This window comes from Falco peregrinus, chromosome 1 (genome assembly GCF_023634155.1).
Source record: "Falco peregrinus isolate bFalPer1 chromosome 1, bFalPer1.pri, whole genome shotgun sequence".
NCBI lineage: Eukaryota > Metazoa > Chordata > Aves > Falconiformes > Falconidae > Falco > Falco peregrinus.
This window is the reverse complement of record NC_073721.1, coordinates 27,240,377-27,256,660: the sequence shown is the minus strand read 5'-3', so window position 1 is coordinate 27,256,660 and position 16,284 is coordinate 27,240,377. Positions and strand designations below refer to the sequence as shown.

At 36.5% G+C, this 16,284-nt stretch overlaps 1 long non-coding RNA gene across 1 annotated transcript; it reads right to left on the bottom strand.

The window, feature by feature from the left end:
* Positions 1-160: 160 nt before the first annotated feature.
* LOC129782855 (uncharacterized) lies at positions 161-15,734 on the bottom strand. Its single transcript, XR_008744971.1, has 2 exons — positions 3,910-15,734; positions 161-2,857 (listed from the first exon to the last, which is right to left on the bottom strand). It is a non-coding gene; the product is annotated as an uncharacterized LOC129782855 (long non-coding RNA).
* Between the last annotated feature and the right edge of the window lie 550 nt (positions 15,735-16,284).

The following is a 16,284-nucleotide window of genomic DNA, read 5'->3' as shown; positions in this document are numbered from 1 at the left end:
AATAAAGTTTTTTTGCAACTGTAATACTGCTGTTAGGAATATATAAGCCAGAAAGTAATGTAGCATCCTCCTTTAATAATTTATTAGCTCTACATGCTGAATGTTCACAGGAACAAAAGTCTCTTGTGTAGATAAGGCCTTATCTGACAGAACACAAGTGCCCAGTTAGTCTTACTTTATTACAAGGCTGTCAACGGCAGTTTTTGAAAACACCAAGTAAAGCAGCAATAACAAAATACAGACTGCTATTTTTAGTCCCCATTCCAACAGTATTGTAGAAGTTACAGCACAAGCACATTCATTTGTGAAATTAACATTTAATTTACAGGGAAAGAGCAAAATGTGTCACATAATAAATTTCTGTAACTTCAATAAACAAGACTGACATTCTGACAAAGTATTTGCTATTAAAAATTAAAAAAAAACCAACCCCCCCCCCCCAAAAAAAAAAACCAACCCAAACTTATAACTGAATATTTAAAGAGTAACTATATAGCTTCAGGTTTTCAAAATTCTCAGTGCAACTAAGGATGTGGGCTCCTGCTGCCAGTCCCAGTCCTACCAAGAGAAGAAGCGAGACTTAAGGAAGACATACAGGTGTTAAAACGGCAAACCTAGATGCAGTATGTAATGCTCATATTCCTCAGTGCAAGTCACTTAAATTGTTATTACACCTATTAGCTGGTATACACATTTTAAACCTGTTTAAAAATACTACTTGCTGTTTCAGGAGAGAAAATTCAAATGTTCAGAGAAAAGCAAGATGGAAGAGCACTGCCATAGAGCAACCCACTAAGGCGCTCTCAAGGCACGCATTTTCTGTATTCTAGGTATCATTTAGAAGACCACTGTAAGGCTACATATCCTGCAGAAATTTTTTCATCCTAATCAGTCATTAATTACTAGGAGATTTACAGCCATTGGAATGCCAATTTAGAGTTTATTCCACAGATAACATAGTGAAGTGTCTTCCTATAACAACATAACGCAGTGGCTTATTTCTCGTACTGAAAGGATGTGCTACGGTCTTGCTACATTTTGCAACCAAAAAGCTTCATTTTCCACTTTTCGTTACTTATTTAATGATTGTTGTCGGTCCCTTCCAACTGAAATTCTATGAGAGGTAAGCAACAGTAACTTTGTTTTTTAACATTTTAATTTAACTAAAGGATACTTAATTCACGATTTATCAGAGAAACTAAGTAGACCCACAAAAACAAATGCATGAAAACACACCTGAAGAGAAAATTCTTTACTGGGGATTGCTGAGAAATGAGTGCTGGTTTGATATACAGCTTCAGTTACGGACTGCAAATGCATGTATGGTGTCCAGATATGGTATCTGGTAACAGGCTGGGGGGAATTACAGCTGTAACTGCAGATGGGAAGGATTATTTAAGAGGAAAAAAAACCCAACTTATGTATCTTTATCAAGAACCGTTCTCCAATTAAAACTTTTTAATATATAAAAGATGCTCTACTAATGTGCAATGCTTGTAGTTTAAACAAAGCATTTTACAAGTACCTTCTGGGGACTCGGTTTATCTGGTAACCAAGCTCTAATAAAGAATTATTTTCTCCTTAAACATCTTTTTCTATGCATCTTCAGGTATCTAGGAATCTTTATCATATTCAAAGAAATGAAAGATACTTAAAGCATTGCTTAGAAATTTTCAGAAAATTAAAACAGACAATTGAATAGAAAGAACCATAAATTATTGTACGTGTATTGACACAACAGCGCAGTTACACTACGGATGTTCCAATACTTGAGCCGATCAGAGCAGGTACTTTTGAGACTTGCACTCCTTTCAGTTTGACCTACAGATTTATTAGTGGGACTCCGCAGCAGAAGAGAAGGACAGGCTGTGAAAGATTTTGCGAAACGGTGTTCTGCTTTACCCTCTTCTTCAGAGGCCAACCATATGCACATTTCAAACAAACACCTATCAACTATGTTACTTAGGGAAGAATCTTCTGGTTCTTTTGTTCTAACACACTAACAACAGTCATGCTTTGCTAAGTGTTGCAATATTTAATGAATAGATTTTGAAGAAGGAAAAACTGCACTCCAGGTGGCATCACTGCAGATCTCCAGAGATGGAGAAATTCCAGAAATGCCACATAGACTGAGCTGCCAGGGAAAGCGCCCTTATTTTGGAGAGTGGTTCTGGCCTTGTGTCATATCTCAGTGCTCTTGTCTTACCTTAGTGCTTGCTCATTGTGGCACAGTAAGGATAATCTCCAAGGACTTGGATATTCCATATCCTTTCTAGCAGAGATTATAAATACCTAGAAGACTATCTCCACTGACAGATGAAGGAGTGGGCGTGTAGCCACACATCCAAAAGACGGTTGAATGACAGATGTGAAAACAGGATAAGATCCAACTGGGAAACAGGTTCTTTACTAGTAGAAAAGTCCCTACCAGGCTTCTATACCCAGGTTTAGATTATGTGCTCTAAAGGGATCCTTCCTCAACGCAGAGATGGTTGTAAATACGCTTTGAGAATTTCTTGTAAAGTCTCCTAAGACTTGGGAGAACTGGTTGGTAAAAAGGCAGCAAGCATGCATCCCTGCACCCTAAAAGAGACCACAAAGGCCAAGATTCTTTCTAATTTCTCAATCCACTAGATCGTGAGAACACAGAAGTAGCTTGAAGGCAGTTCCACCACCACTTTCTCTTCGAGAATGCTGCCTGTTTTGTTTGTTTCCATAAGCCATTCCCTGTTTATATATTCCTGTTTATACTTATGTTAGTACATGCATTGGTTTATATTTAAACTAGGAAACCATTCTACCTTCTGATTTAACTCCACATTCTTACATTCTCCCCATTGATGAAGCAGTCAGCATCCTGGAGGGGATAAAAATTTATCCAACTGCTTGTAACATATCCCCTTACAATACAGCCCCATTAAAAGACTTCAAAACAAATTTTCCAGAATTAGTATAAATGCCATTTTTTCCCCTATATCAACACAAAATAGGTAACAGCAATGCTGTACACTTCCAGTGGAAAACAAAGAAAGAAGGCTATTTAGGTTTCTTATATATTTGCAGTAAGATTATCAAGCACAGATTTATAACAGCACTTTCCTCTGCAACCTTTTACAAACTGTTCTTTCCTTTGAAAGAGGTATAGAAAACTCTGAACAGATCAAAGTCATGTGTCAAAAGAATAATTAAAGCATACATTACAGCTGTCTCATAAATACCACTGTATGTTTAAAAAACAGGACTAAAAGCATCGACTTCCATAAGTAGTTTTACCTTACATACAATTGCAGTGACTGCACTGACAAACTGAATAAATTGGTATTGCTTAAAGAATAATCTAGTAAGAGCAAATAGCAGAGGGGTGCAAAATAATATGACAAACGGGGTAAAATTAGTATTCCTGTACATCTCTCCATTAAGTCATAAAAGAAAAAAAGGAAAATTTAGTGTAACTGAAAGGCAATGTATTTAAACACAAAATTAACTAGAACAAATTACCACAGCTTTCAACAAGGGCAAGAGCTTAGCAGGATTTTCAAGAGATTAAGCATTTACATAGCTAATGAAATCATTCAGGATTTAAGCCAAATACTAATGAAGATAAGGAAGAAATCTCTCTTAATGCAAATTAGTCTATGACAGGACTTCTTGCACCTTCCACTTAACAGATCTGACTAAATGCAGAAAGCAGAGGACTTTCCTAGACTTCATATAGTAAAGCAGTTACTTTTGAATAAGTTTTTGTAGTATACTAGATGCATATTTGATTCCACTAAGCACTGCCTATGTTGTGTGCTTTTCTGAAGCACAAAAGTAAAAATGTGCAAACATTTATTGAAGACTTGCTTCTAAAATAGACATTCCCAAAAGCAGCAGTGGTTTTTTCCCCAAAATACAGAAAATACTTACACAAGAGTACTGCATGTTGTTCTTATTTCCCACAGCCAAACTGATGCAATACTATATGCAAAAGTATAAGGAATAAACTGTTGACCAGAAATTGTCCCCTCTCTGTTATATTGTTTTTCTCCCAGATACATAAAAAGTTTGTGTGTTTTTAAGAAAACCCCCTTCTTCCTCTGCCCCACACACTTCCTCTAGAGCTCTCTGCGGAAAGAGTTGCCAGGGTTTGCATAATTCAACTTGAAAACTCCTGGAACTGTATGATTACATGGTTATTTCCATACACAGGTTTGACTGTCATAGCAAACCATATAGTCTGTATTTAGCTAGCAATTAAAGATTTTGCTTTTTTCTTCTCTGTAAAGCAAATAATTATTCTGCAAGAATTTAAATTAACTTAAAACAGATTGTTTCAGTAATCTCCCACCTCATTTACATTTATTATGCAATTTTTACTTTTGATGTCCTCTAAATACCAACATCATTTTCATCCAGTGTTTAATCCATAAGGTATTAAAGATACAAATCAAGCAAAAAGGAACTACAGAAATTAAAATACATGTAAATAGAGTATGCACATAATAAATAGTAGTGAATGAACCACAATCCACATTACTTAAAAAGCATCTATAGGAATTACAATAAAAATTATGCTTTATTGGATTAGCTTCCATAGTCACTACCAGCAAGTTATCAATTACAGTGTTAAACTGTGAGTCAAAGACTGATTTTACAAGTTGTTTTTTTTTTACTGGATGCTATAAAATAAACTCATACATACTTAAGTTAGGATAAACATCCAATAGCTGTTGCGGCAGATTCAGGGCCTTTAATACAGTTCATTACTAAACTTCTTCCTTTGTTGTTAAAACCACAAGTTATTATTTCTTCTGTTTGGAAGTTGTGCTTTACATTTCTTTTAAAATACATGCTCTTTGAAGAACTGTTTCTTTCTAGTGTCCTACAAACCAGAACATACAAATCACTTTGATTTGTAACTTCAAAGCCTGACTACAGAGGAAAATCATATAGGTAGATAATACTGTGTACTCCAAGGCATTAATCCATCCTATACTGCAATTCTTAGTGAATAAAAATACCTACTAAATGGATATTCAGTTTAAATTATTTTGAACTGTTTTCAGTGGATGATAGTTGAGGGTTGATTGTTGCAATGATGGTTAAAAATTGTGTTATCTTTAAAATTCTGTCCATCACACACTTCTGTCAGAAATGTATGTCTTATTCAAGGTCTATCCAAGTAAAACTTGTGGTACAGTCACATGAAATGCACTACAATTATGTAATATTTCTCAAAGGTTGGCATTACATAAAATCACTTTAATGCAGTATAAGAGATCATATTTAAGGTATTAAATCCATTCGAATCACATTATATCATAAGACATAAAAGGAAATAATAACTGTTTATATCTTCCTCAAAGGATTCTACTCACTAAGTTGTGGAAAAGGATATCAACACTTGAAGAGAAGAACAGTAGAGGACTTTTCCCAGGAGGACACATCCTGTGACAAATTCTCTTGGGAAACAGTCTTTTATAGTCTTGTAGTCTCACAGAAACAGAAGAGAAATCCTGGACCAATGCACTTAAACATTAAAATATAAGGAACCTGTAAAATGAAATTGACTTGGCAGTGTTAGGTTTAGAGTTGGACTTGATGATCTTAAGGGTCTTTTCCAAGCTCAATGATTATATGTTTCTATTCTATGATGTTAAGACCTCGAGTATTCTGCAATTCGCTTTGCATGATCCCATTCAAATTGACAAAGGTAATGTAAATAAATGTAACCTGTAAAGTAACAGATTAAACATTTTATGGCAAACACAGCTATATTCCAAATACCTCCTAATTCACTCTTTTCTCCCAAACTTCCTACAGTGTATGTTCTCACGATAGGCATCAGCTATGGCTGAATGCAGAGTCTGGAGCCTGACTAGAATAATCCAAATATTGTAACTGAACTTTCTATTCTTCTCTAACTTTGTGTTTCTCAGACAAACTTCATTTCAGTTCCTCCTTCAGGTCTTCGTGCTCTCCTCATCATGAGGGAAACATGCCCCCACCTTTCACTGTTGGCCATCACAGTAAGACAAAAGAAGTGTCTCCTTAAAAGGTTTCAGGAAAAGGCTATTTTGGAATCATGGTAGCAAAGTGGGGGGCTGTCCTCACATCAGCTCTAAGACATACACAGACACAGAGAGTACTCACAGACAATAATACCCACTGTAGTTGTTGTAAATAATATGTACTACTGGACACTGTACAGTATCATCATTCGTAACATTTAAAAATCCTACCACCCTGCTTTTGTAACACCTAAACCTCCTACGGAGTTTTGTAAATACCACAGGAATATTTTATATTTAATTTTATATTACTTTCAATTGCTCCAGAGGAGCTGAGAACAGAATTGTAACTGATCCAAGCCAGTCCTTTCTCATATAAGCAACCATTAAAATACTTAAGACGCGTCCTATCAAAATGCAAAGATGAGATAATTGAGGACACAAGGCTAAAACTGTTGGCAGACTGATTGAGCAACAATAGTGCTGCAGGTATAAATTCCAGAACTGGGTCCTCATATAACTTGGATCTAGCCAATCTTCTTAGCCCGAGACACAGCATAGTGTTGACACAGCCGTATCATTTCCAGAGCCCATGGAAGTCAGACACATCATTTTCATACAGCATTGCCCTTTGAACTAATAAGCACTGCTAGATGCAAGACCATGCTGTGCAGATTAAAGACTCGAGTCCTAAGCTCAGAGTTCACTGTTTCAGACTGATACAAAAATGACCTAGCAAAACACACCCACAGAACAGCAAAATAACTATTCCAAACTGCAGTTGCAGTATCCTAGAGGAACTCCTGTGTTAGATAAAGGGTTCTCAGTGTTGTGAACACTCTCATTTCACCAGCTCTCAGTCCTCGCTGAGCATCACAGAAAAAGAAGCTGTCCACTTTGCATCAAAGCATCTGAAAAGTTCCCTCAGATGGCAGATTTTGTACTAGCTGGAGAGCAGTAATATGGCAATAGAGGAAAAGGTTGTTGTCAAGACAATGTTGATAAGGGCTCTAGAGCTCAAAGAAGAGAAAGAAGATCAAAGCTTTACAATATTTTAAAGGCAGAGACATCATGTTCTGGTTACACAGGTAAAGCAACGCTTTTCTGTTACGATACTAGTGTTTTTCTGCCACCTACTGATACTTTTCAGCTCCCTCTTCTACCTGGCAGTTCGCTCAAGATATTCAACAGATGAGTAGGCGACTCAGCTAGTTGCTGCTTCTGGCATTTGCACATGCAATTAAACATCTCTCTGAAATTACTAGAATTTTAAAAATCCACAGCTCATTAAGTAAGCATCTAATGAACAGCCCTGTGCACAGCTGTCACTGATGGCACAGCACGTATATGGATACATATGTTTACAAGAAAGGTTGAAACAATCTTATAATGACTACAATGATCATAACGAGAAGTAGTTACTCAGGAAATTATCTTTAAAAGGTCACCATGCTACAAAGGGTTTGAGAATGGAGATAACGGACACCTCATATTATCAATATATTTTATGTCAATTGTTTACACCGCTTTATTAATGTTTGTGTCAGTTGTTTATACCAATCATTATCACAGGCTTTATTTCCATTTAAGTTCACTGTACGACTTGGGAATCCACCAGAAAATTTTCTGGCCCCAAGGGCAACAATAAAGAAAAACACAAACATTGGTAGGAAACTCTACAGAAAATCTCCATTAAAATGGACCTCAGAAGCTATTAACTCCCAGAAAACACCCACCCTCTGCACAACAAAGTTTAAGAACCAGGAATTTCATTGCTAATCTTGGCATAAAGACAGATTGCTATGAAAATATTTATCACCATAAAAAAATAATTCCCTAATGTATGAATTTAATGAATAGGAAAGCTTCAGAAAGGGTTACAAGAAAAATCTACAAGAAAACTTGTATTCTAGAGACAGACTGAAGAAAGTCAGTTTAATATAAATACAGAGAGTGTTACCAACAGCTTGTCAGTATCTGTACAGCAAGAACTTGTCTAGAACGGGGTTCTAATATCAGATATGGGCATACCAAAAAACAATTCCAGGAAGTTGAGTCTTGATAAATTTAAATGGGATGTACATGGCAGAAATAAACCACTGTGAATAACTAATTATTAGGTCAACTCTTCTAGGGGTGTGATAGATACTCCATCATGATATCCAATTCTTAAATTGATTAACTGAAAGAGGAGCTGTAAGACATTTTAATGAAAAAAAAGACAGAAGTTCGTATCAGCTGGCTTGTCGAAGAAAGTTAACACAGAATTTTAACAGCAGAAGTATTTCAGTGAGTGTCAGGTTTCTTGGGAAATCTCTAACTGTAGCTGAAAAGTTCAACACTTTAGAGAACCCAGAACTTTTCCAAAACCGAAACATTTAACTGGAATAATGTCCATACCTCTTCAGTGCCATTGCCTTTGCTGACTCCTGCTCTGCCTCACAGCTTCATCTCTTTTGAGAAGTTTTGGCAGTTCAGCATGAGGGGTCACAACATTTCAGGGGATATACAGTCCCATCTGTAGAGAATGTGTGAGAAGTCTTCCAGTCTACAAAAATCTGCATGCTAGATGCAGTACCTAATGAAAATGTTCGTTTTCAACTACATTTTAAAGTTTTTCCCCATGGCTTCATTTTGAGGACATAAAAGCTGAGGGGAAAATAGTTTATTTTCTTTAAAGTATCAGAGTATCTAGCCCTAATACCTATAAGTAAAATTTTGCAAGCTATAACAGATTTCTTATTGGATCTGGATCACATAATCTGTACTGTTAACAAATATATCTAATATGCTTCTAATTACATACAGTTAATTCAAGTGTGTTGAAAGGAGGAAGTAAAAGAGATAGCATACATAGATATGAACCAAAGTTGATACTCAACTAATTTCTTTGCTATATAAACACATAAAGGAACAAGAAAGCTGGATTGAGAAAATACTTAAAAGTCAGAGAGTAAAGTTAATACAATTTGTCACATATTAGTTAAAACAAAGACTGTATCTGAAACACTAAATTCCTGAAATATTTTATGTCGTATTTCCCTCTAAAGAGGGGTGCTTGAAAATAGCAGGAGTTTAACTACCTGAAGCTGTAATTTGCAATAGCTGGAAGCACTTAAGACTTTTTCATATCTTCTTCAGTAAGAAAGTTAAATCTTTCTTGCAGGCGTTCAAGACAAAAGTATTTTGGAATGTATCCTGCATACTATGAGAATGCAAGAGCAAGGCTGGAGGATTTTACAAATTGTCTCTATTTCTAAATAACTTTTTTTTTTTTAAAAATGAACCTTTAACGGCCTTTGCACAAATTTCCTCAGGACTTCTGATAATATATCTTTCTGACTGGCACCAATAGCATAAACATATGCTAGTTTGTTTATCTGAGCAGAAATTATTCATCAGGCCAGTGTTTTCTTGTAAAAAGATCCATACTTTTTTTACTGGAGTGAATTTTTAAAAGAATACATTAATGCTTGTTCTACTTCCTTTGTTGTATGTTTACTTGAAAATGTACGTATTTTTTCTGCATCACAAAAATCAGCCAAGAAATGACCAACTGCCCTTTTCTAATAAGTAGTACTGTAAATTAAAGATGTTTCTGGCAAAATAATTTCACTTAATTTTTCTCTTTTCACTGGATTATCAGATATCTACCATCCCCATTACAGTTACTAGATGCACCAGATGTACAGAGCACAAGCAGATGAACCATACAGGATATGCAGCGTAAATCCAACATCCCACCCGCACATCAGAATTACAGCCTGTATTCTCTAGGGCTCATCTGAGTACATGCAATAAACCTAATGCATCCAGAACATCCCAGAGTTACTGAGCACGCACAAGACACCTGTGCATCCTGGAAAGGACAGGACCTTTATCCATCATGGAACTGACCTTTATGTAGCTGCAGCAAAAGATACAGCTTTCTCAATTTGGTTTTATTATTCTGGTACAGAACCTAATCTCAGGCAACAGTTCTGCACTGGGGTTTTAAATAACTATGATAACAACTTAAGTTTGTTCCCATGCTTTGCTTTTATCTATTAAACATTTTAAAAACACAGTTAGCCTTAACTCCCTGTTATTTGGAATCTTGAAGCCAAAGAACTTGCATGAAAAATATTAATAGTATCTAAAAGTACCCCATCTCCTAACACAGTACAATGTCTTTTCTCCTAGAAAACATGTAAAAATGTGTTATCAAAATCTGCTAACCATTACAATAATCTATTTCAACATACATGAATACCGAGGATATTTGGGATCAAGCTCAACTGCTTTGGCCCATTCAATAAGTTTGTGTGTTACTGAGCCATCAAATTCCAGCAGTTGTTTCTTCATTTATGTTTCCTGGCACATTAAAATAAAACCATCTAGCATTAATTGCTGAATATTTAAAGGAAGAAATGTTTATTGAATCAGAGCATTCTTATAGTGGACACAATTTTTAGAACACATTTCCAATTCTGACAGATTCATCAGGTTATCTGATTCAGTGTTATAGCTGTTTTTAAAAAATCAACTAGGAAGCACTAAGAAAACCTAAACATACAAACATTTCCCACAGTTCTTAACATGAAACCCTAACAGACGAGAATCCTGATAAACCTTAAAAATACACAATCCATTACCACCTGCGTGAAGCAGAATTTATCAGCTGAGAAACAGGCGCTGCAGAAAAGTACTTCCTTCACCAGCTGCCCAAGAAAAAGCTTGCATGAATTTGCCTGATATCAAAGGATGTAGTTTCTCTTTTTCATCTAGATGCAAAGGTACATCCAAGTCAAATGTGTTGACAGAAGAGAAAAAGCCATTCAATAAAATTGCGCATGTATATATATATTTTTAAATACATTTGAAAGGTCACCATCTCCCCCCTCCAAACGAAGTGAAACTTCCACTTAATTTTAATTGGCCATAGCAACTACATGGCTCTCAAACAAAATCGACCCTTTGCTAATCACACAGGCATAGCACCTCACCTGCATTTTAACATCTGAATGACTGATAAGCACGTGCTTAAATATTTTCCTGAAGGAGAATGCTGTCTTGAATAGAGAGATAATGGAGGGGGAAAACTGGATTCTGTAAAACCTCCAGAAAACATATAATTCACAAACAAATATTTAACAGGAAGGAGCAGGTAGAGGTCAGTTATTGGCAGCCTGTCAGATCAGAGTTCAGAGAGGGATTTTTTGAGGGGAAACAGACATACCCTTTGGTGCCTCCTTTCAGGATAAAGACAGTGGCATTCAGAACCCAACCCAGAATTCATCAGCTTCTTTTAAGCTCTCACCTACTATAGCTGTAACAAAACTTACTACAGAATTGGTACAGTCATGGACTTGGGCACTTCTACTACAAAGCATGTTACTTTCACTTCAAATTATTTTCTTAAGAACCTTAAGAAAAAAAGCTGAGAATTTCTACAAACTGTACAGCTCTCCATACGAATCCCTAGGGAAAAAGGCAGAGCCTTAACAACCATGGACTGCTACAGAACTCTGTAAGGCAAGGGAAATTTAGACTGAAATCTGTTACAAAAATCTTAAGACAACTTATTGTAGATGGAAGCTTTCGTAAAAGCATGGTGCTGCACGAGATCCTCAGGTCATTATGTTAATACGTGATTATCATAAGCAAGTATGCCATATAACCCCTTTCATCAAATCACTCTGAAACGCTGGCCTGACAGGGTTTAAAGCTCACGTGTCTGAACTTAAACACATCCATGGACATCTGTTCTTACACCAGTGCTGTCTTAATTTAAACCAGTCTTTCCTTTTCTAGGTTTCTCTTCCTGCTCCACATAAACAAAGCCAGGATGGAAGAGCTGCATAGCTGGTTCCCCCATCACATGCCTTGGAGCATGTGCTTCAGTAAGCAATGCTAAAGATGGGAAGGGGAAGTTGCAGCCACCTCAGCCTCCTCAGTAAATCCTTTTCTGGCCACAACTGCTCCCAGATCTGAAGTTTCTGCTCATAAGAGTTGCGTGTTCTCACCACCAGCAATTCCCAGTATTCTGGTACACCAGTTCTGTCCCATGCTCATCTTTCTTGAACACAGGCAACTGGAATTATACACACTATCCCAAGGAGGGTTGTCAGATGGTGTCTCTCTTTTATAGTGTAGAGAAAAGGGGAAACGGGGGCAGCGGGGCGTGGGGGAAGCCTTATCTACCCCTGTTACAATTTAAGGAACTTGGAGGAGAAAAATCTTCTATGGCCTGAAAAAGCACAAGAAACCACAAAGTGTCCCTGATTCTGACAGACGAAGCTAAAGAAAAGGAATTTCCAAGCAAAATCTTCATGCTAATACAGATCAGTAGTCTAACAATCCAACTGTTCCAAACACAGGGCTGGATAACATTTATTATTCCTTTGTGTTTCATTCAGAAGTTTGTAAGAAGTTAATCAGATACATCTTACAAATTAATCCACCAAGTTATCCCCAGGCTACAAAGCAAGCCAAATTTAAGTGATTTGTGAGAATACAGGCACGCAAACAACAATCCCACTGGATACTTAAAGAAGCATAGCCCTGCAACCTGGGCTTCAGCATCATCTCTAAAACGATGAAGTCACCTAGTACATACTAAGGCACGTAACATTCACGGAATTCTATACTGCAAAGGATATTGCTTTCAATACCAGGGCTATGAAATTCAAAATTAGTTTAATAGTCCTATCTAAGCTCCAGATTGTATCTTTAAATTACGACATAAGCAAGCACAATGCATTTGCACAACATATCTATTAGTAACTGAAACCTACAAATTGGCACGTAGGAAGAATTAACTTGCAGACCACAGCTAAACTCTCAATACACCTTGGCTTTTAACACCATTATTGGTAAGGGCTAAGAATTTTGGCCCGTCCTGTCTGGTGACAATTTTCATAGCATCTGGGCACTTCCCAGCCCTGCAGTAATACCTCATAAGTTAATGAAGTACCACTAAGCCATTCAGTATAGAAGAGCAGAAAGACATACCCATAACAGCATTAGCCACTTTGGCATTACATTTATTTGACCTCTAAATTATTTCCAAAATCACTGTCTAGAACAGTTATATTTTGTAGATACAACCCTTTTTTTTTAAGCTTTAATGACTTTTAGATAGCTGCAAATGCACATTTTCATAACTGAGTCATGAAAAGATCTGCACCATTACGTACAAGTGCCATTATCTAGCAGTAAATTTTTCTCAGCAAAGACTTTAAATCACTTTCAGATGACTGAGGAAAAAAAGTACAGGAATCTCAGGTTACTGAAAAATATTCAGGCTTATTATAGATTTCAGTTAAGAGTGCTTCTGTGTGTAACTGTAACAATTTACCCACTTAGTGACAGTTATTTTAAGGTCTAATTTTTATCCAGATCTTAATACATTTAATGTATGATCACTGATACTGTACCTGATAACCTTTATTGAACTATTATCTGGTACTAACACATTAGTATTCTTAAAATACATTTAATTAGATTTATCAAGCAGGTGTGTAATTTAAGTGATTTTTTTAAAGATTTATATCAGTGGAACTAATCATATTCCTGTCATTCAGTTATTGACAGAATCTTTTGTTTTCAATGCTTGAGGATTGATGCCAGCCTCCCTACAAGCAATAGGATTTCTCTGAACCTTGAAGAGAGTTATATGGGGACCATGCATGGCAGAGATATTCAGTCAAAGTAAATTAGATAACTGTATCTTAAGATTCAGATCAATTTGGTACCCAAATGTCAAATATCTGATGAATATCAGATATCACTAAAAAACACACTGATGTGCTGGCAACTTCCTCTCCATTTAAAAATATTTTTATAAAATACTTGTAGCTTCTGAACTTTGTTTTTCTCCTCTGTTCACATCTTTTGTCGTAGATGGCAAAGGGTGGAACAAACTAATAAGTACAACAAGGTATATGCTTCGCCATGTTATTTCTTTTTGCCCACAAATCTCTGTATAATCACAGAATCACATAAGCCACACACTTTAGGACAGTTCTGGAATGGATCCAAACATTCCTTTTGCATTCATTCAGAATTTAATGGACAGATTAACTCCTCCTATAACACAAGTTATAGCTGAAACCAACTTACACAAGGAATTATTTCCATTTCCTTTTACCATACACTGACTGCAAAGAGTACCTAAAATGGCATTTTTTGTTAATCTCTATGAGTTATAAAAATTCTCTGGTCTGTAACATGTGATAACAATAAAGTACATATTAACTCAAGAATAATTTCTGCTGTGAAAGATCTTGGGACTACCCAAGAACCCTTATATTAGCTGATTTCTTTGTATACTACCACAACTTAATTCCAGAGGAAGCAAAGATGCAGAAAAATGGACAAGACTGTAAATTGCAATAGTCCTCTTTACAGAAAGAACAAGGCATAAATCCTAAACTGTGGAGTTCATTTCCAGTTATTCTGTGCTCAGACATGTGGTTTATAATTCACAGGAGCTGGAGAGAAAGTGAGATGAAGAGATTTAGTCAGGAAACAGAAACGAATAGCTGCAGGCTAGAAGAGTGAGCAGTGGGGAAGAAAGTCAGCTAGAAATTGCTGAAGACTGAATTTATAAGTAGGGTGGCCTAGAAGCCCAGAAGTAAAAAGCCAGAGAAGTTTTTAAAAGCTTTTCCGAACCACTGTTTATTACCGGTCCTAGCTTACAGGTAGGATACGTGGCAAGTACCTAGCTTGACTTGGTTTAAAAAAGCACAATTGCTGTAATCGCCCACTTGCTCTAAGAACAGAGGAATTGTAAAGACAGAGATTGTGTGTGAACACGCACTTACAGAATCTAAAACGCAGGCACTGCGGCTACAGCAGGACCAGGACATCTGCTTGTACCATTAAACAATGATAATGTATACTAAATCAATGCACTCTTAAAACAGTACTTGATTTTATATTCCCCCCAAGCAAGTGCTGCTGGCGTTTCTACACAGGTACTCAGGACTGCTGGAAAGAAGGTAAGAATCAATTTTTAGTCTGTCTGTAACAGTTGCATGTGTGATATACAGACAAAGTGCCATGCCCCTGCAGCTCATAATCCTGCTTGTATGAAGATACAAACAACCCAAAAAGTATCTCCACATGGGCCACTTCTGTTCGTGGAATTTCCCAAGTTGGAAGGAACTCATCACCATCACAGAGTCCAACTCCCTGCTCCTCCCAGGACTACCTAACACTAAAGGGCATGAGTAAGAACATCATGTCATCACACTTCAGGGCAGCTTCCTTCAGTACATGGTAATAGACCTTGTTTGTGCCCACCCTCTATTTTCCAGCCACTGTACTAACACTGTTCAGGCAGGTGCAGAGCTGAGGCAATGGGGATGGCAAAGACAGCAGCATGGGTTTCTCATTTAACGGAGTGCAAGTATTTACCGAGGTTTGGGGGATCTCTCCTCAGTAACAAGGCCTGATACACCACCTGGAGCTACTGTTACTGCTGATGAGTGAATATGAGGAAATTAAATTCAGAAACCTCCACCTTAAACCATGGGAATTGCCACCAAGTTCAATGGGACTATTCAATGTACTCATATAAGAATAAAAATTAACAGACTTCTAGCTGACTGGGTAAGTTTTGCTGCACAATAGCAGGAAATATGTAAATTAGTATCTTTATTGTACTACCTTCCTGTAGGTTCTGATTTACAGGTTTTTATTTGTCATCTACCAACATACTCAATGTCTTCAGTAAACTATAAAAAAAAAATCAAGAAAAGCTTTCAATTTTAACAATTCAATTTAAACAAAACTCTACATTTTTTTCCTACATGTTAACTGTTTGACCAATTGCTGTCATTTTTATTAGCAAATACAAATTTAATAATTAAAATATTTAATAATTGAACAGTATTTATAAATATTAATGCATTTAAATGCCCAGTTTCTGATATTTGAGATTTAACAATTATTGTTAATTTCCAAATGGATTATTTTCTGATGCAAAAATTAGAAGTGTGAATTAGTCATAGGCTAGTTCCTAGCCAACAATTCTTGATAACTAAAGACATTTTTAGTGAAGAGCCCTGACCATGCTGTTTGCTCCCTCTGATGGTTACAGCTCAAATTTGTGTTTCAGAGCAGATTGCAAAGGGGGAGGGTGGAGCAGGGCGTTTCCAAATTGAGACTAGCACTTTACACAAAATAAAAATCATGACTTTTTTGGATCTACATTGTTTCTGATTTATTATAGTCATAAAAAAAAAATCAGACTGAAGTGAAGGCTTCTTGGTTTACAAAGTACAAGAAGAGATTAATAACCAGT